This window comes from Phasianus colchicus, chromosome 13, assembly GCF_987193195.1.
Source record: "Phasianus colchicus chromosome 13, bPhaCol1.hap1.1, whole genome shotgun sequence".
Taxonomy (NCBI): domain Eukaryota; kingdom Metazoa; phylum Chordata; class Aves; order Galliformes; family Phasianidae; genus Phasianus; species Phasianus colchicus.
In genome coordinates, this window is record NC_143448.1 from 14,112,682 (window position 1) to 14,138,770 (window position 26,089).

Consider the following 26,089-nt stretch of genomic DNA (forward strand, 5'->3'; position numbering starts at 1 on the left):
TGTTGAGGGCCTTTTCCCTCAGTCAAATGCTTCTGGTGGGTTAATAACTCCATCTACAGTTCATCACTGAAATAGTTCCAGCAGTAGTGGAGCTATGAGCCTTAACCAGGTCACTAATATGATAAAAGCCAGGTTCTACTTACATTTTAAACAGTGGACTAAGTAAGGAGAATATGTTATTGTAATGGTAAAAGTGCAAAATTTGCTTTGTTGGAACTGCTTTTTTCCATGGCATGGAGTAGACATATAGTTGACCAATTTCTTTTTTGGTGTTTGAGACTTCAGAGCCTGTGGGCAAATATCAGGGGAAAAGGTTCTAGTAAGTTTCCTCCAAGTGGGTTAGTAGCTCCCTGATACCACACTCAGAATGGGCAGACCTCATCCCAAAGTGCAGGGCAATGCTGGAGGGAAAAAAATGGAAAAGAAGATAGGATGGGATGCAGATACACAACTGCTTTTCCCATGCTTTCAACTGGCTAGACAAGGCAGTTTCTCTCTGGCCAGGTTTCCGCTGGCTGTTGGCTGGCCTGGCCGCGGGGCTCCCAGACCTGCCTGAGGCAGCCAGCTCAGGATGTGCAGGAGGGATTTGTCTGAACCCGATGTGCTGATACAATTCCAGCACTGTGATCTCATAAAAGATAAAAACAGTTTCTAGTAAAGGTCACAGAGATTCCCATCTTACATATAAACCAATTTTCACATATTGTTCTTCTACATTTATCAATGTTATTCTTGGTGGTAGGCCTAGGTAGCATTAAACAAACAAAAGTCTATGTACATGAACCTCACAGGTAGTCTAAATTGAGTGTTCTTATGTAAGCATGCTTACTTGTTTGTGACCTGTTTGCTAAGTCCTAAACAGTTACATATCAAAAATTACTTATGTATGTTAGTGTAAAATACCTAGGCAAACTTAATGGTAATGGAACTCCAAAAAGAAGTTCAACTACCAATCAACGATTGATGTACCTGAAGTTATACATTTTGCAGGCATCAGTTTCAACATATACATGTGTGTGGATCTATTAAAAGTGCTCTTTTTTCAGAGAGGTTTAATCTTTTCAGCTTTCCCTGACTTCCTTGAGAGCTGTGGGAACTCTGTGCTTCTGAGATCATTATTATTATACTGCAATCTAAGTAGGCATTAATTACTAAATGGTCCAATGTAATTCTTTTCTTAGATTTATCAGTTAAACCAGCAATAAATGCATTAACAAATTTATGTAGTAGGTGAGTTATGTTACAAAAAAAAAAAAAAAAAAAAAAAAAAAAAAAAAAAAATCACTGTTAACAGATTAAGGAGAATAGAAATATGAAAATGATTTTCAAAGCCCAAAAGAGAAGTGGGAAAGAGAAGTAGAATATAGTGGTACTGATATATTTCTTGACTGTTGTAGTTTTTAGCATGTCACTGATAGGACTCTTTCTGCCACACCAGGAAGTTACTATGAAACAAATTACAGACATGGAGGTGAGACTACTGCAAAAACCATGAGCCAAGGCTTTTCATCTTTGCAGCAAGTGAATTCCCACTGGTGGACCGTCTTCTTCCTGTGTACTTGTCATTCAACATTTTGTTGGCAACTTTGGCAAAATCTTGTAACAAAACAACTGTACAAAAACCATCTTTGAACTGCATATTTAAGAAAATAATATTTTCAATATTGTTATTACAATAATTTATTTTACAGTTCTAAACGATAGTGATGGTTAACTTTTTTCCTGCATCAATTATTTCCTTGTCTTTTACTCTTGAAATCCTTGGGAATTATATTCTAGTGACATCTGTTAACACTGTTGAACTTAACATGTAATTAGTAAGGGGGAAAAAAAAAAGAAAATAGAAAACAAAAGCCCATGCCAATCTAAATATACTTGAAAGGTGCCAGATTGATAACTCTGGAGGATTGAGTCCTCTGTTTATCCTCTGAATTAGCAGAGGAAAATCAATGGCAGCATAAACTTGCTCATGTCGCCCTGAAATGTCTTGTGTTCGCTCAGCTGTGAGAGTAGCCCAGGTTTCATATTGCCTGCAGTCTTTAGGATCCCAGTAGGAATCATATGAAGGATGTTGTCCTGTGGTGGAAGAACTGCACTGAGAATGCGAAACTTCTATCAGATAAACTTCTGACCATCCATCCAAGGTCAAGCTTTGCAGCTCCAGCATAGATTACAAATGGTGATTTTGAATTAAAAGGCTTTGTAGTCCATTCTCATTCTTCTATCTATCTGATCCCCCGGTGTGTTTTATTTAATGCATAAGCTTCCATTGACATGACAGAGCCAGAGGCATTACAATCTATCATGTCAAGACTTCGTACATTAGCAGTTCTTGTTAGCACGCATTGGCACAATACACTGTAATAGTTCTGAATTATACTAATGATCCATGGATAATGGGTCACAGGGAGATTTTTGAACCATACCTTTAAACCAATGCCACAGAGCTTTTAGGATGTGTCAAAGAGCATGGAGGCTTGGCACTATAACATGCTTTAATGCATCTTCAGAGCACCTTATCTTGTGTGCTTTGCTTTAATTGAGATTAAATGGCTTTGAAGGACCTAACACAATTTCAAGGACAATGCAATATCTCATATTCTCAGTGAAAGGTTTCAAATGTATTTCCTTAAAGCTGAGACAAATATTCCATACAAACACATTATACCAAACTAATGTTAAAGGTCTGACTCAAACTTAGAGGAGCCAACACAATTAGAATTAAAAGCATGGCATACTATTCCTGAGGCTGTGACTAGGATGGGGATGAGAGAATTGCATGGGATCTTGGGTTATGCCAGAGCACCAAATAGCAAAATAGTAATGGAAGCAATAATCTGGAAAGGAGACTGCTTTCATTTTTTAGGCACCTAGATACTGTTGAAAGGAATATCTAATTTGGGCCAGGAAAAAATGATGACAATATTCTTCTGGAGATGTATGCTCTGAATACTTCACATGATATCAGGGCAGGAACAGAACTATCATGGAAGTTAAGTGTAGTTTGTACTTGAGTCTTTAATACGTTCCTGTAACAGTGATTTAAAATAAAAAAAGATTCAGCCCCCATCCTCCTTTTTGTAACTTCAGTTTCTTATGTAGTGATTTATTTAGTTGCAAACTTGTCCTCTCTGGCTTGTTTCAATAATGATAAAAAGGTGCTGCAGTATCTTGGAAGGAGATGTTGTATTCCAGTAATGGTAACTGTGGAGTTTCATGACCCTCCTGAGCTTACATTTGAGGACTCTCTAGAAAAACTGCCATCATATCACAAGAATGTGAGGTGTAATACAGCCATTTTTTTGAATTATTCATTAGAAGAAGGGGGAAAAAAGCAACAAAGTCATAGGATTTCTCTTTTTATTTATAGTTATACTACTCTTCATATTTTTTAAGTGAAGGGAATACAATTCTCCCATCTTTTCCACAACCACAACTAAAAAAAGAAAAGAAAATATGTATGCTTGAAAAGTTGGGATTTCTGGGAATACATTTCCCTCTTTTAACTTGCATTTTAACATAAGGTAAAACATTTTTTTGACAAGGTAAGTAGAGTAAACAAAGATCAGTGAGAAAGCAGAAATTATTGAAGTACTGGAAAAACTGCTGCAGGCTACTTTTTCACACATTGCTGCTCAAGTCAGGATTATGCTATGACAGTTCTAACTCTCGTGCTGACATCCTTATAGACTCTATTACATTATTTACTTCTTGTAAAATAACATTCTATTACAGCTCCTTCATGTCCTGCTGCTATCTAAGTTCAAGGGAAAGAAATTCTGCTCAACCATAATTCTTTGCTTCCAGCTCGTTAATATGGCTCTGAGGAGATCATTATTAAAAAGACTGATATGTGGCTTCTATTTCATGCCTCATTTTCTGCTGCAGTAACAACTGTATTTCTAGAGTGTTGGTTCGTGCTTAAATCAACAACAGTGCTGCATAAGATGCATTAGCCTGTGTCTTGGAGTATGAGATGAGGCATGCCCCATCCTGAGCTGAAGATGTAATGTCATTTTTATGTCAGTAAGGGATAAAGCTTTCAGACATTTCTCTTGCTCTTTCATTGCAAGGAAAAGTGAAGCCAGTCATGCAATCAGATGTGATTTCAAAAGAAAAAGAATTGATTCTCAGTAGACTTGCCAGGAACATCTGTGGATAAAACAGGGTTAACAGCAGATAGGTTGCTTAAACACTCTGAAAACTGGCTTAGATCTCTGTCAATGTCAAGAGATAATCAAACACGTATCACTGAGTCCCACATCAGGAGTCTGTTGAAACTTGTTTTCTGGGAAAGCATACTTATTATGGCCCAGAAAATTCATTTGCCTACTGCATTTGAATTCTTATGCCTTTCATCATTGGAAGGCCAGTTAGCAGTTAGGTGTACCACTGGCAAAATATTCCCACAGTATGGTAGAATGCTCCCAAAGCTCCAGCCTTTGAAAAGCGGTGCTTTCATGACTGCCTGAAATCATCCTAGCTAGTCAATCATCAGCCCTGCTGCTTGCAGTACAAATCTTGAAAGCAGCACTCAACACTTGAAGAACTGGCATCAAACCAAATAGCAGTGACCACATGCTTGGAGATGGTCAAAGGACAGGGAACCCCCGGCATTACACATGCAGTTCTGAGCAGAGCACTTCAGCTGCTTTCAAAACCTGTTTGGATCATCCCTAATGAAATTTAAGTTGCATTTTATCACTAATAATACAGATAACATCATAATTATCTAGTTAGCCAGCCATTGGGAATAGATACTTGAGTTTCCCAGTAAAAAATGAATCATAAATACTCTTTCTCAAGGCAAATGGTGAAGCAGCAGGAAATCAGCATTGAGCTTGGTAGCATTTTGCTACGTACATACTGGGTCTTGATAAGAGAGTGCTGTTGGTCTCTGAAGTTTGGTAGAGACTAGGGGGAAAGGATGGGTGAAGTTTACCTCTAACTAAGTCTGAACCAGAACTCCATTAGCCTGTCTCTGGTGTCTTCAGTTTGCTGCACAGCTTAAAGTTATGGCACTGAAACTGGGGATAAAGTTCTGTACATGGCTATGTGATATTACAAGCTGGCAACTGCTAACTCTGTCTTCCTGGTAAAGGATGTAGCTAATTACATATCCCATGCATCATGAGAAGATTCTCTGATGATCTTTCACGGAGGCAGTGTGAGGGATGAACTGCAGGGTGGTTACAGATTCTACTAATCAAACAGGATAGGTACTTGCCATTTCTTTCAGATATGGGGATATTGATCAATCTGAAAGAAATATTTTTATTTCTGGTACTCTGATTTCAGTGGCATTTAGGATAGATTCCCATTACTCTGCTTCACAACGTTCTTGGTGGGTTTCTCTGTGGTGTCCCTGGATGGGTCACACAGATGCAAGCATAGGCTAGGTTACTGGCAAAGAAAAGCAGGTTACTTGTTAGTGCTGCAGATTTCACCTCTCTCAGGCATGAAAAGTGAACCTCCTCTTCATCCTACTACTTTTCCAGTCCCCTCCCACCCCTAGTCTGACCTGTGCCTTCTGTAGGAAGGGATGATTCTTCTCTGGGAAACATATTTTTGATGAATTTCAGTAAAAATACCAGGAATATCTGACCAGCTGTTAAAGTAATTTAGTTCAAGTGCCTGAGGAATGTTTATAAGATCCAACATCATAGTTCAGCTTGCACTGGCAATCTAGTCTGTGAACCAGGGAACCATTATACAATATCTGTTTGGGTTTGAGTTTTTTATATCACCAATTACTGTTCTCAAAATATGTTAAGTGAACTGTGTTCTAGGAAAGCAGATAATTTCACTGTAGACTGGCTAATATCTGATTAAAAATGAAGCTACCTTCTATTTACTGCAAAGGCTAGCACATTCATCAGCATGCCTAATTAAAATTTAACAATTAATAAGCAGTGGCAAACCCCATACGAAGGTCAGTAGCAACCTAAGCAAACTTATCAAAAATGCAGGGGGGTTTAGAGTTTTTAAAAAGTCCATTCTGTCCTTAATTAACAGATCTAATTACAGCTCTGCCATAGCAAAATGCAAAATGATCTCTTTAAAAGACAAGAAGCCAAAGGTTTAATAGCGCAGATAACCTTCTTCTTCAGTACATACTGACCCGAGTTTAGAAGAGAATTTTACGTAGCAGGCATCAACACTGTTGATGGGATGGCTTTGATAGAAATTAAATCTAAGCAATACATAGAAATCCCAAAACAGCAAAGGGATTGAGAAGGAATAAAAACTCTCTTGTGTTCTGGGATTTGAACTAACACCAAGTCAAGACTTTTGGTAATCTCCCTTCTTAGCGAGTTGTCAATGTATTTATTCTGTGACCTTTGATGGTTAATTTTGAATAACACTTTCTGTTCTATAGACTGCATGTGTTTAATTATCACCTCATTCAACCACAATGGTTGGTGCAAAAATGAAGGATAATCTAGTACAGTAGAGATAAATACAATAGAACAAATCACTTAAAATTCCTGAAGTTAACAGTCAGCATTTAGGAGATGAAGGGCAATATTCCAAGTTTCACCGAAGGGTTTGGTTATGCATTATTTCTTCTAGAAGACTAAGAAAAAAATCAGCGTCATGTTCAGTGTTTTGGTGGAAGAGCCTGGAAATAAACAGAATTGGGTTCATCAATAAGCAGATGAAATCTTCCTGCCTGGTTTATGTGGGCAAGGGTCATTACACGTGGCTAATATAAAGTGTCTGAGAGAAAACTTAGTCTGCTTAAAATTAATAATATATAGCTGAAATGAATTGAATGAAATGAAATGAATGTTGCTATTCATCTTTATGTTTGGATTAACTGAAACAACACCAGCATCAGATGCAAGATCTCTTCAGGGAAATCTGACCGATGTGGATATCCTCATTGTCCCCTTTCTTACCCTGCCAGTGACTAAGTGAATGTAGGCCTATGGAACATAGTACATAATAGAGAAACAAATGAATAACAGTAATTATTTTGGAGAAGCTCAAAACATAGGAGCCATATTCATCTTATATTGGACATGAACTACCTCATAACAATTATTTCAGCCAAGATGCTTATTATACGCTACAAAAAAACCCAGAGTCTGTTCTGAGCAGTTCCCGTGAATTGTCTGCTAGCTCTACAGCTACACTATCATGACCTGAATTAATTTCATAGGCCTGTAGGAATTAAAAGATGAAGCCCACTTAGACTGATGAGCATTTTAAGACTGATCTTTTATTCCTTTTCTTACGAAGAACGTAATCTGCTGCTTTTAAATTGCCTAGCATGAACCAGCCATCCATTAATAATATGCCATGCTAATGTAGCTACATGCTAGTTCAGTGTTATATATTTGAAAACAGAAACAGTGAGGCTTTGAAATCTAACAAGCATTTGTTTTACACAAAATAGCAAGATTAACTTATGTCCATAGCATGATCCCCATCTCACCTTTAAGGAGATCCCACTGATCAGTCAAAAAAGTTTACCTGCTGTTTGGCCCTCCTCCACATCTAACCTCAGTAGAGGAGACAAAAATTAGTCCTGCTACATTCATTATCACATTCCTTTTTTTGATAACACTTGCTTAAAGATATGAAATTAGCATAATTACTTGTGTTCTGCTGATAGAAAGTGAAACACAAGAGGTAAGCACTGTTGCTGTTATTATTATTGAATTAGCAATGCTATGAAAACTCTTCTACGCAGTCATGTCCTCTTACAGACCATTAAAAGTTCACTTCATGCTTATATCTCTTTTTTCCAGGCTGAATCCAGAATCATTATTTTAGCTCTTCGTGTTCCCAAAACAAAGGTTTTTCAGGTAAAACCTTCTCTAGTCTAAATGTACCCTGAAGATGTTAATCACCACAGCTGTAAATTCAGGACAAAAAGCCACCCAAAAACTCTGAAATTATTAAGTCTTGAAAGCAGTAAGATAAAAAGATTTTTATTTTTCAGCACCATACAAAATCCAGACTGTAGACAATATCATTTACTATTAGCAATCTGAGCAAACAAAATTGTTAGATATAATATATGGCCCAAGACACTACATGAAATGTGATAAATTAGATTCAAGAGCAAGGAAAACCAAACCAAGCCCTTCTGCCACTCCCTTATGAAACTTCCAGTTTTCAGATCTACTAGCTAAAATTAAAGTTAAAATTTATGAAGACTCTTGACAGTAAGGGTAAGCACAATCTTTGGTCTGTGCAGGTGAGATGCCTCTAATGAAGAGATGAAAAGTCGCATGGCTTATAACTGTATCTATACTTTATTTCTCTTTTTTTTCTTTTCTTTCCCCTTTTTCTTTTTTCCTTCTGTTTTCCATTTTCCCTCTTCTCCCATTTCTTTCTAAGAAAATTTTCTCAGTCAGTGTTTCACCAAAATACAGAACAAATTCAGGGATCTTAAAACATTCCTTAACATTTTGTTTCAAAGTGACACTACTTCCCTGAATCATTCTCAAAAATAAAGATTTTCACTTTCTTTTAAGAATATCACAGCACTCTGAAAAAGAAACCATTTTTTTCTTCCTGGTCCTCTTAAAATCTCTTTTTTCTTCTTTTGCTATTTGGGCACAAGTCCATTTCAAATTAAAACAAACATGTGAAGGGTAAATTTTGTTTAACTTAACAAACGAAGACCACTCATTTCAACCCTTCTCAGGTATATAATTTCTGAATATCCCATGCATTGTTGCCCTCTAGTGTTATTTCAAAATGTGTGTAGAAGATTCTAGCCACAAAAAAATGAACAAAAAATGCATGTTTCAAAGAGTTCAGGCAAAATCTAAACCTGAGGACCGACTGTGTCTGTAAAAAGAGGTATTTTTAATCATTTGATTTTGGTTGGATGGATTTTCTAAATGTTTTTACCAAGAACCAGTGCTTTGAATATTTATTTCTACATGTAAAGAGTGAGGAGTACAGGGGTCTTCACTTTGCTCTCCACATGCACAACAAAGAAGATACCACCAATGCTATATGGGTATTTTTCCTTATACTGTTTGTTTGTTTGTTTGTTTGTTTTTGTAGTTGGAAGTTTCTCAAGCAATTTAAAATGCTTGGTTTTGCTATGGGCCAGTATTGATAAAATAAAATGGAGTGTGACTTGTTATCATGTAGGTCTCGTAAGACTTAGATGTGCATAAAAAAAAAAAAAAGGAAAAAAAATCCATTATTATTTTCTGTGAAAATATTCCAAAGCTTTCCCATTTCCAAGAAAATATATAATTTGGAGGGGGAAAAAATGCAAAGGCCAACTCCATCCTTATGTTTAAAAGAAATCCTTGAGAAAAACAAGGACTTTTTTCGTAAGACTGTAAAGGAGCATGGATACAGATTCATGAAATTAGGGACAACAGCTGTCCCCCACTGCCAGATATAAAATGTACCTTCCTGAAAATTATGATAGCGTGTTGATTTAAAGAAGTTGATGAGTAGAAACTTAAGAGCAAATTTTTGTTACTGTTAAGCAAGGTATTCTTCATTGGCAGCACTGGGGCAGCATCGAAATAGCTCTCCAAAAATGCTCCACCAGTTATACTACATCACAATTATCATGGACAATATCTGAAGACTATTGTGATGTTGCAAGCAAGCATTAAGAGAATATTTTGTGTAATTACTTCTTCAAATCAATGTCACTATTTAAAATCTGAGCAAATAATCTGGCTAGTTGCAGTTCTGAATAAGAACCAGGAGTTTTTAGCTTCTTTGAAAATCAGACCTCTAAAATAACTTATTGGTTGATACTCTAACAGTTTAGCACTGTTATCAGACAGTCATCAAATACTGCATATTTATTAATTTTACCCATTTATTTACTCCATTGATGGCATTCTACTGAAAAGCATATCATGTGGCTTGTGAATGAAATTACAACCAATGGGATGCTGATAGCTCAAATTCGGATTTCCTGCATCATAATGTTTTTTTTTTTTCTGTGCTTCATTTTTCCCATCTAGAAAATAGGATGATGAAATAATTCCCTCACAGAATTATTTGAGACCTATTGATGAAAATGGTCCATCAGAGCTGTGGTATTACTAAGTAATATCCAGACTTCCTCTGAAAGCTCTAGACGTAATAGGATAAAATACTAGATTTTTATTCTCTTACTCATAATAGTTGTTCAGAAAAGTTCTCTAACCTTCAAGAAAGTTTTGAGCCCAGATCAGCAGATTAATGGACTTTCCTCAAACCATGTTATGATTCAGGAAAATCAAATATCAAAGTGATTTGTGTCCCTCTTTTGCCATGGTTATAACTTTATAGGAATCTTAGGATGTGCGCTAGTTGTTCTTTACATTCAGTGGCTGTTAGAAAAGGATTTATATCTGAAGTTTAATGTGTGGCTGTACTGCAGGTTGCCCAGTTTCCTAATACATCACAAGGCTAATTGTATTCAAGCATGAAGCTGAAGTGAGACGTTTTCCACAGAGGTCTTCCACTAAAGTCAAGGGGACTTCAGATCAGCAGCGAAATGTCTGAAGATTTACTTAATAGTCCACAGCAGCTGCAGCCATCACGGTCATAAGCACTGGTCTCCACAAAGGAATCTTTCAGGGCAAACACAGCATAGAAATGCCCAGTATAGCTCTGTGTTTATGTTAAACATTTTATCAGCGCAAGTTCACACACCTCAACAAAAGACGAAAGCAATGTGGAAATAAGCTCTGGCAATTAACTTCCTGTTCTTCTGAGCAGAACAGCAGTGCTAACTGATACTAATGAAACTGCCAGCTCTGATCTCTGAGCAGAGGAATTGAACATAGTGTATAAGCTACTACCTTCATCTGCTGGCTCTGGGGCACAGCTGCCTTTGGGCTATAGAGTTGTTGCACTCTAGAGGTACTATTAAGCCAGTCACAGTACTATGTGTTAGGAAGATGGCACCTTTACTCATGCTTGAACTAGAGACAAATTAGGTATTTCTCATAGTCAGAACACAGAAAATATTTAATTTGGGGGTTATTTATTTCATAATTTTTGTATAAGCAAACTAGACTGGTAGGTAAGCTGCAGAAGAATGCGAGAAAACTGAGTTCAAAAAACCTAGTTACTGCTTGCAACTGCCTGAACAGAATTTTGTCCCTGTATTCCTTCTCTGTTTTGGGAGAAAAGTGAAGCTAGATATAGTGTCCCCTTCACACTCATTAGATCTGTTCCCTGTATGTCTTCTTTCTTTTGGACGAAAAAAAATCTCCAAGGTTGTCCTATTCTTGTTCATCCTGTACAATCAGAGCTATTGGGAAGGAGTTTGGATGACTTTTTGTCTTAAATTAACAATAGTTTTAACTAAGGTGCCACATCATAAGAGCAGTAATGAAATGCATAGGCTAAATGTACAGCTGTGACTTTCAGATTTTGCAAGGCTGTCAGCTAGAGAAAATACATCTTTACCTGTAAAGTGGGGAAATTTATTCCATAAGACTTTGAGAGAAAATAAATTTGGAACTTCACAATGATATTTATTCAGAGTCACTTCTCAGCATATAACCACTTCTTAACATTCTCACAATAGTAGGAATCTCTTAAGCATCTCAATGCACCTTAAATTCTTACCTCTGTCAAGAGTCAGCAGCAAAGTTTATAAAAAGATCTGGTATCTTATATTTTGCTGGAGAGACTCTTCTAATCAGTTCAGTTTTCTGGTACATGCTAATTTTATGTAGCAAGAAAAAGATGAGCATATCTGTCCTGACTTTGCAAGTTCAGAGATATTTTGCTTTGAAACAACAAACAGATAGGATCCATGACCAGAATTACTAATGTAGATAGGCATAACACATTTAGAATTGCATTTCTTTTCTTCTGAATTGTTTCTCCACACCTTGTCATTACTTGTGTAACATATCAACAGACCCAGGACAGACACAGTAACATAAATGCCATTAGGTCACATTCACAGTAGTATGGAGGCTCTGATTTTGTATTTACAAATATATATGCTAACATTATTTGTATTTTAGAAGAAATCTGTACATGAGATAATACAGGGGAATAACAAGAAACAAGAAAATTTCAATCTTAAATGCTTTCCTACTGCTATATTTGGAGAATCTCCACCGCATTCTGTGGAGTTTAAATTTGAATGTCTATACTTCATGTCTGTAAGGTCAAAGCACACACAGGATGGTTTCTTCATGTCTGGATTTTACTAACAGGAAAGCAAGAGAGGAGCCAAGATGTAGGTCTGTGTGTCTTCCAGTAGAGACTGGGCTCAGCTGCTCCAAAGTAATTTGCTTCCAGGTGGCACGTGAGTGGTAATGAGTGCTTAAGCTCATTTAGGATCAGGGCCTTACTCTACTTCCAAAACAAGCTTGGCACTAATTAGCTCTTTAAATCACTGCCAGGTGGGCATACAAAATGAACAAATGTTTATCTTCAATGTAGTCATTTCTAAATTGTGGTGAGGTGTTTGCTGAGGAGAGAAGACATCTTGAGTATGTTGTACTTTGACTCTACCTGCTCTGTAACTAAGTAGAGAACTTGTAGTTCTGGCATTGCTCCTGGACTCTGCAGTGTCTTTGCTTTCAGTTTCAACAAGGTAGGTGGTTAAAGGTCCTTTCTTAGAAATGGCTGCAAGTATCAGAATTCACACTATGAGAAAAAGTTTAAATATTCAGAAATTCTTTACCAAAGCAACAGTTGAAAATCACTGTAAGAATTTCTGCACTCTTCTTTGTCTTTTATCTCAAGAAGAAAAGCAAATCCACAGAACCTTAAGAAATGAAATCTGTCTTTGACTTTATTTCTATGCCTAAACTTGATGCATATGTGTTTGAGAACTGAGTTTTTTGTTAATTAGCAACTGAATGTGTTTGCAAATTTAATGATATTGTGTCCACCTTTTTTATTAGAATAGGAGAGCTTAATTATACCAACTAAAAGCTCTTACAGATATTGAATCTGTAGTCTGCTAACACTGCTAATTCTTCTCTCTTTACCTGCTACAGTGCACTTTGGGCGTCTGTTAGTTTTGGCAAATCTGAGTTGATTTAGATATGGAAGAGAAGACCACAGCTGTATGCCCTAGCTGTAATTCCCCAAAAACCTGAACTGTGCCATCTTTTGATAACTTTCTCTTGGTCCAGTATCAAAAGGTTCTGCTAAGTGCTGCTCTGGTTGACTGTTTTTATGATGGAAAACATTTAAGTAAAAACACTGTTGGATAAATTTTTTTTACAAATTTGGAAGCTGCATATTGTGAATTGAAGAGAGTTGCCCCTTTGTTCTTAACCTTTACGTTCTGACTGAATATATGCTTGTCTTTGTTATAAGCTTTAATTGTAGGCATTGAAACTGCAGTTGACTTCGCATGTTCTTGGCTTGCTGACTTTGCTCTACCCTCTTAACAGAATAAATGATCTCATGTAATAACAAACCTGACAGATCTTCATAATTGATCGCTATTCTTCACAGATGAAGGGCATAGGAAGCAAACAGAATAAAGCAGTAAGCAGTGTAAGTATCGTGAAATCCAAGTATTGATTCTTCTAATAGCAGTACTGCTTGTCTCCGTAAGAGCCTACTTCAGCATAAGAAATTATGGGGAAAAATAAAAGTAAGAAGTAAAAATTAAAATTAAACAAGAGGAAAAAAAATATTACAGATCGCTCAGTGAGGGCCTGCCAAGTAGTCTTTTTGCCTGAAGATTCAGCCTTATGCAAAGCCTTTAACTGTATCAGTAGATTATTTTTGAGATTTTGAAGGCTAAAGCAATGTAACTGAGGTAGGGGTAATACATCAGCTCCACTGGAACTGGATACAAGTTAGTAGTGTTCAAGACCCCTTTAAATGATTGGAATGATTTACAGATGAATGACTGGTGTAGACTGAGAGGTACCGTGGGTAATGGATAGAATGATGTGGGGGGGGGGGCAGCTTGTACCTCTTACAGCAAGCTTGCAATCTAGCAAATTGTGCTTTCAGAGCCCAATGTCCTTGATAAACAAGAAATGGCAAGACTTATTAAAGTGCAGTCCAATCATTGTTATACCCTGATACTGGATGAGATAGGTGTCAAGTTCTGTTACTGCTGAAGTTTTCACAGCATCTGAACGATCTCATTTGAGGTGTGTGAGGAGACACACTGGCATAATATGTGCACACCTATTCCCAAACCTGTAAAACCACTGCAGGAACCCTTTAACCTACTCTTTCATCTTCTCTTATACATCACTGTTGTCTCACAATCTGCTCCCACTGAGCACGCTGCAGTTGTCTAACAAATTTCACATTCAGATGGTTGACTCGCATTACACTCCACAGGGTCATATGAATGTTCTGAAACTGACAGTTGTGATTACAAGTTAGTTGGGTAAGAAGAGGACCCCTGGGCACAAATCTCTGATGTACCTGAAAATTTTTTTGGCAGCAGTGACTAAATCTATCCCAAGCCTACAAGGTCAATTTGCAGCTCAGTTGCTATCCATATTTATCTGCCTCGCACATGAAAATTTTGTTATGACAGTGATAGGATCTCCAGAAAATACCTCAAGTAGTTAGCCTGTAGGATAGCCTGTAATGCTTGCTCACTTGAAACAGTCTTCCAGGATATTTCATTCTCATGATGGTGATATCTTCTATTATTTTTAAGAAAAATAAGTTCTTGGAGTAGTACAATTCACTTTGGTTTCAGATTTCAGTGGCCTGTAACTTGGCAAATCTTGGTCACACTGCTGTCACGGAGTCTAAGCATTGTTCTACTAAACAACGGAGGGAGTTGCTTGTCTGCTAGAAGTAACAAGGGGACAGGGTAAAATCATCAAGTTACCTGAATTTCATATGCTAGTTATGACATCTCACATCACTGAGGCACTTGGGATTTTCCCTCTGTTCCATGTTTTTTCTGTTCCTGTTTGCACTCGCTACCTCTTTTCTCTTAAGCACTTCCAGTTTTTGATGATTTATCAATAGGACTTTGTGTAATCTCACGTATTCAATCACAGCAGCAGTGTGACAAAAATACCAGGTAACTACAACGGGAAGGAATCATTCATACACGTCATGTAAATTCTAAATTCTGAAGTAGTAGTTTTTGGTTGTGTGGTTTTTTGTTTTTTGTTTTTTTTTTTTTTTGAGCAAACAGAAGGGACAAAAAATTTGGCTGCTGAAACTGGTTTTAAAGCATATATCATAAGGTGATACTTGAAAAGTTGGGTTTGATTTCTTGCCTGAGAACTGCATGTTTCCATCCATAGAACGTCCCAAGCAGTGCATGGCAAATGTGATATAGGTACATGCCTGAGATGAATAAAGGTTTTTACTATGAATTTGTAATTTACTAAATGAAATGGTTGACTTTTCTCAACTCCTAGGGCAGTCCACCTTTGAGCTGTTACATACTGCTAAAAATAAGTTTCCTTGCTCTGAAGTAGCTGTTTAATATTGGGATGGTGCAGCTGATATTTTTTTCTGATCTTCAAGAAGAAAATTGTGTGCATTTCACAGTGGCTGGGAGAAATGGTGGTATTTTTGTGGTAGGCAGTAACATGGACACTGGGGAGAATAGCTTCCTCTAGCACAGCCTTACATTTGTTCTGTAAGTTTTAATATATCTAGGTAGCATGAGAGTTCAAGAACTTCAGCATTCAAATCCTGTCACTGCAATTAATTGCACCAGAGGCCTAATATAGCATATGTTGAAGCCAATGGGAGTATTTTCATCAGCTGGAATGAATTTTGGATCAGGTCCAACACAAAAGAGTTGCAAACTCTGCAGCTCTCTGCTCTCAGAGAAAAGCTCTCCGCTATGTCAGCTAAAAGAAAACTCACTGTTAGATGAGTTCATATTGTCATCTGAGATACTGAACACATAAACAATTCTGCAAACATAGAAGGTAGCATGCCAGATAGGCACAAAATGCCTATTAGTATCTTCAGAAGCACCAACTCTATGCACTGTGTATGTGCTGTGATATTCCTTACACAAAGTTTCTGCTCAGTCAAATTAGTCTTTTAGTCTAGTAGTTAATCATAAGATTATATCTTAGAGAATGCTCTCTGTTGAGTAACTTTAAGATAGGGAACTAAAATACTAAAATGGAAATGCAGGTTTTTTCAGCCTTGTGACCTAAAGAAAAGTGGCTTTAGCTCTTTCTCCATCATTATTCAATTGCTAAAATAGCACTTACACTCAAGTAGGGATCACAAAACGCTAACAATGGTCTATTGTGAATATATTTTCTTGCTGTTCACAGCCTGGAATACTAGTCCTGCAAATTTTCACTTTTTATTTACGGCTTTCTAAGCACATTTCTAGAGGGAGATGTTACAATCTCTGTCAGGGATACAAACAATAAAATATTACTACATAGACGGCATCTCTGAAGCTACAATACGATCCAATCAAACTGACACAACTGATAAAATTTGGTGCCGCAACTCTTGCAGAGTCTTTACAGCGCTCTGAAATGCTTGAGTACAGCATGGTTTTGAAATCAGTGTGATGTTTTTGCTATAAAAACACACTACATCAGTGCCGAAGAACGGTGTCCTTCATTGCAGTGATTTAGTGCTCCATCCCAATCCCATTCTCATCAGGAATTGGCCACCAGAGACAGCTTGAAGTGTTTTGCTCCTTTTAAGTAAGAAATCTAAATTAGTGGAAGCTTCAAATGGAAATGTATATTTTCTTTTGCTACCAGAAAACACTCTGTCCTTTGCATCGATAACATTGATTGATTCTAAATGTGCTAATCTTGTTGAAAATGGTTTTATTGTGCTTTCTCTGAGTCTAGTAAATGGGGACAGAAAGTGATAGTTACAGGAGATACAGTGTAATGCAGCTGGTGAGTCAATTCCTAAAGTCCATCATGTGGGAGTTGTATTGTTTTAAAAAGTATTGTAAGGCTGGATTATAAATGTATCTTTAGCCATACTGTGTGCTTTGCTTATCTTACATGGGGGATTGCAAAAATAATGCCTCCTATTTCATTTTGGTGGCCCAGGATGTCTGAGGCAGATGTTGGTGATATGGCAGTAGAGGTTGAATCTTCCCAACAATATTCCATTACATTTTGTTGCTGTGCTACAGATGGCAGCAGAGAAGCAGTCTGACAGAATGGCATCTGATGTGGAAGTGCGTATGAATCAAAGGTGTGGAACTGAATTCCTCCCTGTGGAAAAAAATGGCTCCTATTGACGTTCACCGAAACTTTCACTGTATTATTTTCAGAGCAATTTACTATTTCTTGAAGAACTTTATATTTATTAGGAAAGCATTTCTTCCCTAGAGGAGTTTTGGTCTCATATTATCACTGTCCACTAGATGACAGGAGAAAATATTAACCATATTCATCTTTGAGATCTTTTTGATTACATGGTACACAGTATTGCAGATTTTAAGACTGGAAGATGCCAATCCTCCTATATGAATCTTGTCATAGAATTTCACTGACTTCTGTAGATAAACCCCAGAAACTTATTTAGTAACTATTAAACTCTACATTTTTTGTTGTTCTTTCCTCTTCCCCTAGGAGAAATGTAAATTTAAATGAAAGAAGCTTTACTGTGCTTTGAAATAATTTGGTACATGTTGACTTCTAAGTGTTAAATACTGTTATTAGACTTGATGGGAAGGGTGAAAAAGACTGCATTTTTGTGTGGCACGGAAGGCACTGTTTGTAAGACAAGCTTGGAGCAAGTCTCCCACCCCAGCACATTTCCTACTGCTTTCCCATATTGCTGCAAGTGATACCACTGTCTGGCTAGACAAAAAGAAACAAATTTGAGTCTTTCAAAGCTGCATCTTTCCTTCTTTCATCTCTTCTCTGCTTATCTCTAGCCCCTCTCTTGGAGGAAGATTGAAGAACAATATGGGAAAATAAAGGAAAATAAAGGAAACAACAAGAGTGTTTATTTTTAAAGAAGACTTTCTCAAGAGCCTCTGCTCTCAAATACTGTGAGGTTTTAATTTTGTTGTTTGTTTTTGTTTAAACACATTCCACTCTGTCATAAACACTCCTTGTATAATTTCCAGTGTCAGGAAGAGAAACTTGAGGTTTGAATTAATCGTATAAAGGTACAATTACAAGGAGAAGCAGATGGCAGATAAAATAGTGGGTGAGTTTTCTGTCTGTCTAGCCATCCGTTCATTTATTGTTCGTTTCCATCTGTCTTTGCCTCTCTTCCAAGATTGCATTGTGTATTTTTCTAAGTGCTGTTAAGTGCCAGAGATTTGACTGTTACATTAGCTTACCTCAGCAAGAAATAGTATTTGGTTATACTGAAATCATTTTCTGTTCAGATTTTTTAAAAATGTATTTGTGTCTGCAGAAGGCTTTTATAGGTTTATTGTGTAGCCCTTCTTAACTAGAGATATTCTACCTGCAACACAGGACGTGCTTCAGGAGTTTTCTTCACTGCTCACGTTGTATTATTATTTTCTGTAAGACTTATTCAGCAAAATACTTCACTAAGTCAGTCTTACAAACGGTGAGGTTTCATTAGCATGGAAAAGGATAGGTTTCAGTAAAGTGGGTGGGATTGTGTTCGTCATTTAAGATGACTTTCCTGAATTCTAAGCAGGTCTGATCCTACTGGTAGTTGTTCCATTAGAGGGGATGTAAATTACTTGCCTTTGTCTCCCCTGCTCGAGTGCAGGGTTGGTAATGCTACTCTCAGGTGCAAATAGCTGATTGAAAAGGATCGTTAAGCAATACTAAATATTGACTGTTTGTATACAGTGTTGAAAGCTGTAAAATGCTGCAGTCTCATAAGAAGAATCAAAAAAACACCAAAATTCTTTTCACATTTCTTTTCTGGAGTTACAGCAGTATTTTTTATGTCACGTGAAAATCCATGTATGTCAGAATGCAAAATCTGCTGTGTGGATTACCAGTAGTTTCAACTTAGAGGATTAAAATAAAACTGCTAAAATGTCACAGAATACATGTAGAATAATATGATAGAGATATCCAGTGAACTGAATGATGTGATGTTAACAATTCCAGGATGTAGAAAATAAGATGAGTATTTTAAGTTAGACAGTCAGAGTTAATGGCCAGGCACTGATGTCAGGACTTGCTGGGGGAAGGCCATGGGAACTGTCCTGGGTCAGATCTACTACTGAGAGGGAATGCATGTATTGAAGAAAAGATCAGGGGCTGGGTGAAGGTATTTAACTTCAGGTTATCAAAGCAAGATGATAATTTTAAAGACTTAAAAAATACAAATTCTGTCATCTTTGAACACCTAGAGGTGTGGTTACTGCTTTGTTCTCACTGCGCTTCTCTTCTAACTGAGCATTCAAACTTCTTCTGGTTTCTTATCCTCAAATAATGATTGTGTGAGTTGACTGAAAAACTCCACAATGTTGCTTAAGATCTTAAATTCTCAGCCATAGCAGGGGAACAAATCCTTTCTCCTTACTGTGTTTCCAGGATCCATGTCCTTCCTCCTTTTATGCATAGGTGTCCTGATTTCCTGTGTTAGCTGTGAAATACTTAAATGTTGCTGGACACTGAACATCACTGTAGAATCAACACATCCTTGAAATACCACACAACTCTATCAGCAACTGCTGTGCTATTATGAAAAGAAAAATATGCAAGTTACTTCTCAAATTTGTCAAATGCCTATTTTGTTATCAGCTAAAATATATTACTGTTCTTTTTCATTATTATTTTTCACTGAGAATACTTAATGCAGTAGACTTCAATTATAATCATTTGGGTAAAAATTACAGAATTAAGAAATGTAGGATTAGAATCTCTTTTCATAGAAAATGTCTTTTTGTCTGTAAGCAGTTATTTTCTTGCGCTGCAACTGGAAGTTCCCCAACAATCTGTGCCTGAATTTCTGAAAGGAATAATCCCATCATGATGATTCCCATATGTTTTGTAAAGAGGAAAAATAGCTGTCTGTACTCAATTTGCTTGAAAAATATGCGTTCAAAATATTTCTTATATATTTATAGTGGACACAGATACAACATATCTTAATGTCTTGTACATAAGTACTTCTTTCATTTGATGGCCATTTTCATGTTTTAAGCCTTTTTGAGATACAATTCTGTTAAAATCTTAGCTGACGTGTTTTCTTTCCTGCTTTCTTATGACACTTCAGTGGTTTGGGACCTGAATTCTAATACCTCTCTAAATCTGATTTATTTTGTTGTTTTATTTTTGAAGTCCACGGTTACCTCAAGGCTGCTAGGATGTTCAGAATGAAAAAGAAGCGAGGAATGTTCAGTCTGTTTTACAAACCTGGCAGCACCATGACGTGAACTGTTCTTTGTGTGCTCTCATGGGAGATTCCTGGTCTGAGGAGTCTCCAATCTTTGTAAAAATACCACAGCCAGCTCCTTTGCCGTGTTCCCTTAGAGAATCTGAGAACATAGGAAAATTGTGCTTAATGTCCTCAGAATTCCTTCCTTAGTATCTGCCTATGGGAGATGTCATACTGAAAGCCACCCATTGTAGATTATACTAATTGCTCTGAATTCCCTGACTATTTAGATGCCATAATGATGTTACTGATTTTACCAGTGTTGTCAGTCCCATCTGCAGAAAATGTTTTCATGTTATACTCCCATCAAGCTGTGCAATAGCTAACTCCATCATCATTTTCCTTGGCACCCCTGTTTGTGGATGCAGAGAGAACTGCAGTATCTAGGAGATGCTTGTGAGATCCCTAAGGGAAGTGCTAATTCCTTAATGGCTATCACAATTCATTCCAGTGAAATACTGCTTGCGTTTTGTGATGCTGTTCTCAGACAAAACAACATTTCTACTCTGACAAATAGACTAGATTTTCCTTAAAGTGTTTATGAAAGAGGAAGAGAGCTGTTACAGTGTCATGTAGGCTGTCTTTCCAGCCCCACAGTATTTTGGCAATAAATACATGAGTAGGAGAGAGATGAAGCTGTGAAATTGAATCATGATATTTCAACAGATGGTCATAAGAATCCTAAACATGAACTGAGTGCATTGCATGTTTTACATGACTCTGAAAAGGATTTACACATTCAGGTTTTACCTTAAAAGGAAATAGCTTTGCTAATGTAGATCTGTACTACATTAATTTTCAAAGATACAGTATCTCCATTGCACTCTAAGGTAGATTATTAGTTATTCTGAGCAGGAGGCATGTAAAAAATGATGAAAGGGAATAGGCTTCTATTGAATTTATCAGAATAAGTTGATCAATTGTATGTGAAAAGGGAGGTTGGAAATATAAGTATGTTCTACATCCTTGCCATGACAGGCTATGGAATATTTATTATAAATGGAGACATAAAGCAGGAATAATCTTCCCCATGACCTCACTATGACAAACTGGCTTCCTAATTCTTGCTGAGTGCTGATTATTACTTGGCTAACGCTCTCAGCTGAAGATGAAGCATGTGCTAAGTTGCAGGAATTCTTACAAGTAGGCTGAGCTATTTTCAGAAGGGCAATTTTAAGGACACGTTCTTGTTTTTACTTGCAAGATTATTTGTTTCTTAAAGCAATACAAGCAGATCCACATACATGGAAAACCATCAGGCAAACAATATGAATGCAATTGCTCACTTAAGTATTCTATTTTGTGCTTTCAATGAAGTAGACTTGCAAAGGGGGGGTAGAGAGCTTGGTGACATGCTGTGAAAGGCTTCCTCCTTAAACACTTTTTTTTGAAGGTATATATCAGAAGAACAGGTGAAACATTTAATAAACTTGCTTCCATTTGTAGCAACTTGAATAGAATGCTCCCAGCTAAGGGTGCTCAGAAAGAAGTGGATATAGTATGAAAGAGCAGAATGAAGCTGTACCTTACTGAGTTTTGTCACTTGCTGGAAAGTTTTGAAATATATTTGTGTACTCATAAAAGGAAGGAAAGGTACAGCTTCTTGTAGCAATTTTGCCACCTGCTTTCAGATCTCTGGAGAAGAGCTACTACGAAATGGCAGGATTAATGCTACTAGTCATGATTTTCCACTTAAATAAGCATTGTGCTATTCATTGTGTAAGAAAAACATGGTTTTACCACTACTTGAATTCAGACAAAACTACTTCTGGGCTGTGCTTTGGCAGTGGTAGGCCTTAAGCAAAAGCTGACCAGATCTTTTTGGACAAACCTAGGCCATCTCCTCTCCAATCCTGTAACTGTAGCTTAGCCAACCATTCCATTGTGCAGATAGCAATGTAACTAAAACTTTGAACTGTTTAGGTTTAACCTGGACATGCGATTTTAATCAAGTGTACTTGAGCAGTTGTCTTGTTGCTTCATTCTCCAGGATGTGCTGTTGCCAATCTAGCACCAACTTTTGATCGTTTCCACTTATGTTTACACAGCAGTGAGTGGCAGACATGAGCTCACTCTTCCCGTGTTTTCAGAGCCTTGTAATGGTAATCTCTCTGCAATTATGTTCCACAGATCTCTTGATATATAGATATAGGGACAAGGTGAAAAGTGCTCAGGTTTTGCTGATGCTGAGTAGCAGAATTGCACTCTGCTGGGTATGACTGTTTTAGCATTTCTGTTAATAACATCCATGAAATATATATAGCAAGGGCTGATCGTTTCATTATGATTTAAACACCTATAATTTGCTTTTAAAATTTTTCCCACATGACATAAGAGTTTCTCTAAACAACTGATTCTACCATCTCACCATGCAGTCTGCTTCTATGACACAGCACTTCTGTTCCAAAATTAAGACCGCTAGGGGAGATCAGTGGAAGGAACTGTCTCACAAGGACAGTGTAAGACATCAAACGGTATGAGTAGGCACCTTTTAAGTTCTGGATGAGCTGTGGGAAGTTTTTGCTTGTATAAAGTGGCAGAGCAACAGCAGTGAACAGACTGTTGAATGAATGAAAGTCCTGAAACAGAATTTCAAGCTATGCTATGTCTTATAGGTTCAGAAGCTGTTCACATTTTTGTTGCTACAGGCTTAAATTCTGTGATGTCTTATGGCTATTGTCAGTGCCACAGAGGGTAATTCCAATCACAAGATTATGTCAGAACAAAAGGTCACAGAGGGGAAAAAAAAAAAGTAACATCTGAATGAGTGTTCATAAGAGAGATGTTCTCTGTATCAGATATCTATAAACATGCAGAGCTCATCCACTTTGCAGGAGCAGAGGTCAAATACTTGCAAAAAGTGATCTCTAAACATGATGGGAGCACAGAGAAAATGCTCAGGGAAATTCAAGTATTCAGAAAGATTGCTTTTAGGGTTTGTCACTGAAAAGATGTTAACTACGTAATGTAGAAGTAAGTGCCATACAAATATTACCTAAAAGAAGAACATAGAACTTTTACAGATGTAACAAAAAAGAAATATATTTTACACTTTTACAAGTGTTAAGAAGTATTAGCTGCTATGTAGTCTGATAGCGATAAATTTTACACTTCAGGTGAGCTGCATGAAAGCAAGAATGTGTTATTTATGTAAATAGAAAACTCAGTACCATCATGGCTTCAGGGCTAATAGTGATTGTTAAGGTTCAAGTACTTTTGTAACTACAATCATTGGTATAATGCTGCCTTAAAACAGTAGTAGGTAGCTATTTCCTTGCCTATGTGTACAAATACTTAAGATCAGGAAAGGAAATCACACAAGAATAAACTACAGGACTTTGTAAGCTATGATAATTCTATTGTACTGAAGCAGATGAAATAGCTGCGTTATATGTAAACATCTACTTATGTTCCAGTTGCTGGGCTGATGGCAGATCTGGTTGCATCTGTGGGAGGACAAAGGGACTGTAAGTCACAGAATTATAGAATATCCTGTATTGGAAGGGACCCACATGGGTCATTGAGTCCAACTCCTTGCTCTCTACAGGACTACTCAACGTTCAAACCCCCCGTCTGCGAGCTTCTTGAACTGCAGCAACTTGGTGCTATGCTTGCTGTCCCAGGGAGCTGGTTCCATGCCCACCATCCTCTGGCGAAGAATATTTCTCTAGCACCCATCTGACCCTACCCTAATGCTGCTTCATGACTCTCCACCTGTCAGCGAGATGTAGGGCCACCATAAGTCACCCCCTCAAACCAAGGGACCTCAGCCATTTTTCATTTGTGTTGTCCTCTAGACCCTTTGCCATCTTTGTGACCTTCCTTTGGATGCTCTCTAATAGTCTTATATCATTAAGTCTTCCTGAAATAAATACGTGTACATTATCTCTCCTCCTTCATAGATTTTGTATGGAACCTTTGTGCAACTTCTACAGAGAAGTATGCCATGTGTGCAGGCTAGCTCTTCTTGAGACATTTAAAAAAAAAAAAAAAAAAAAAAATCAAATGACACCAGCCCTACACATATGGTAGTGTTAGAACTGGAGCTCTGAGGGCTGGATGACAGTAAATTTCTAAGGAACGGAGTGGAAATTGGGATAGAAAAGCAGAAACCAGTGTGGAAAGGAAATGAGGCCCGGGCAACAGCATGAGATCTCAGTGTGATTGTGCATTTTGAAGTGAGCTGAGCCATGTGAGGAGTGCAAGAAGATTTTTGAGTGAGACCTAATTAAAATCATCTGGCCCTCATGAGGGAGATGTCTTTTTCTTTGCAATTATTGTGTGTGTGTGAAGGGTATTTAATTAGGCATGTAGAACTGGTGTTTGAGAGGGATTCAAAGTATGCTATTTTTAATATATTCTTATACTGTTGGATTTGTGGATTACAAATAAGTCTGCAAGAAGAAAGAAACTTATTTTTAAGCTCCAGCAATGGTTTAGGACTGACACAATCTATAGCTATAGTAGTTCTCTGCATCTGATTTTTGGGAGATAGCAAGTGTCTAAGTAGAAACTATACAGCATCCAAGCAGATTGTAATCCACAGTGTTTGTTACTACTTTGACCTACTCACCTACATACAGTTAGTTTGTGGCTTATAAATGTTAAACTTTGGAGAATTGTGATTTTTTTTTTTTAATAATATTTTCCATTAGTGTCTTAATGTTTTATTTCAGCTGAATTTCTTCTTTTCATTTTCTTTTCAGTGATCACAGTTATAAAAGATACCATCTGGGAGCTTTTTCTTTGTAAGTGGTCTTCATAGTAAGAGGTAATTTAACAAGCAGTGGTTAATATGAATCACTGGACTGATGAGGTGCAAGCTCTGGCTGCTTTGCTAAAAATCCACACATTCTGCATCTTCCTAACATGAGGATGAAATTGCATATTCTGCCTTTGTGGACATCTGGAGATATGAAGCCATAAGTATGGAACTTTGTGGTGATCTCCCTGGAATAACTTTGCAGAGGCAAACTCAGAAATCATACCTGAATATTTTTCTGTGAACATTTATGGCTGTCTGTCAGGGGGCATTAGTTGGGTTTTTTTTTTTCTGTCACAGGGATGGAATTTAGTGTGTAGTACTTAGTACTAAGTACACTTACAGCAGTAAATGTAGATGCTATTCTTTGTATGAGCAGTAGTCATATGTTCTCTCGTATTACTTAAGGCTTTATGTTACTTTCACAGTGTTCAAGTTTTGGTAGCAGAAGTGTTTCCTTGAACATGTATGCCAGTGATGCATGCTCTCTGTCCAAATTCTCAATTGCAAACCTAAGACTCTGCACTTTGACTCCTTTTTTTTTTTTTTTTTTTTTTTTTGTTATGTGGTGTAAAGCTTTTCTATCAGTAGCAGTCTTTTGGTTTAGAAATAGGTATATAACATATAAGTGAGATGAAAAAACATGTACAGACACACATACACACTTGTTCCTAAACACTTTTGAAATTCACTTAGCCTTGATATCTTTTTTTAATACTTAAGCTTCTACCCAAACATTAATTTATAGAATTGCTAGGTAATAAGGAATCTTCTCACAGCTGTTCAGTAATTCAAGAGCCTTTCTCTGCTACAGCATTTACTATGAGGATAAAAACCTGTGAAGCTCACTGCTAATTTTAGCACTGTAACTGTAGAGTAACTCCAATCTCCCACAGTTCACTGAATTTTCTTCCAGCTTTTGATTCCTCACTAAGCTCACTAGGTGGCTGTCTAGGAACACATATATTTTCTTCACTTGCTGAAATATAATTCTTTCACTGCCATGCCATTTTCTGATCTCACACTGGAGAGCACCCTCACATCAGCCATGGCAGGTACCAGCTGCAAGGTCTGGGCTGAAAGAACCCCTTCTCC

General features: G+C 37.2%; 2 long non-coding RNA genes across 5 annotated transcripts in view; both read left to right on the forward strand.

Annotated features, from left to right (window-relative positions):
* The window catches only part of LOC149916170 (uncharacterized), a 201,436-nt gene that overhangs the window by 151,950 nt on the left and 23,397 nt on the right, over positions 1 to 26,089 (forward strand). The window contains exon 4 of one of the 4 annotated variants that reach the window (XR_016470606.1): positions 1,439 to 1,606. The exons of the other annotated variants lie outside the window; for them this stretch is intronic. This is a non-coding gene — a long non-coding RNA (uncharacterized LOC149916170). Of the gene's footprint in view, positions 1 to 1,438; positions 1,607 to 26,089 lie in introns of those variants that run through there. 4 annotated transcript variants of the gene reach the window in all.
* LOC116243732 (uncharacterized) lies at positions 12,343 to 24,117 on the forward strand. Its single transcript, XR_004170042.2, has 4 exons — positions 12,343 to 12,547; positions 13,359 to 13,464; positions 23,649 to 23,699; positions 23,780 to 24,117. It is a non-coding gene; the product is annotated as an uncharacterized LOC116243732 (long non-coding RNA).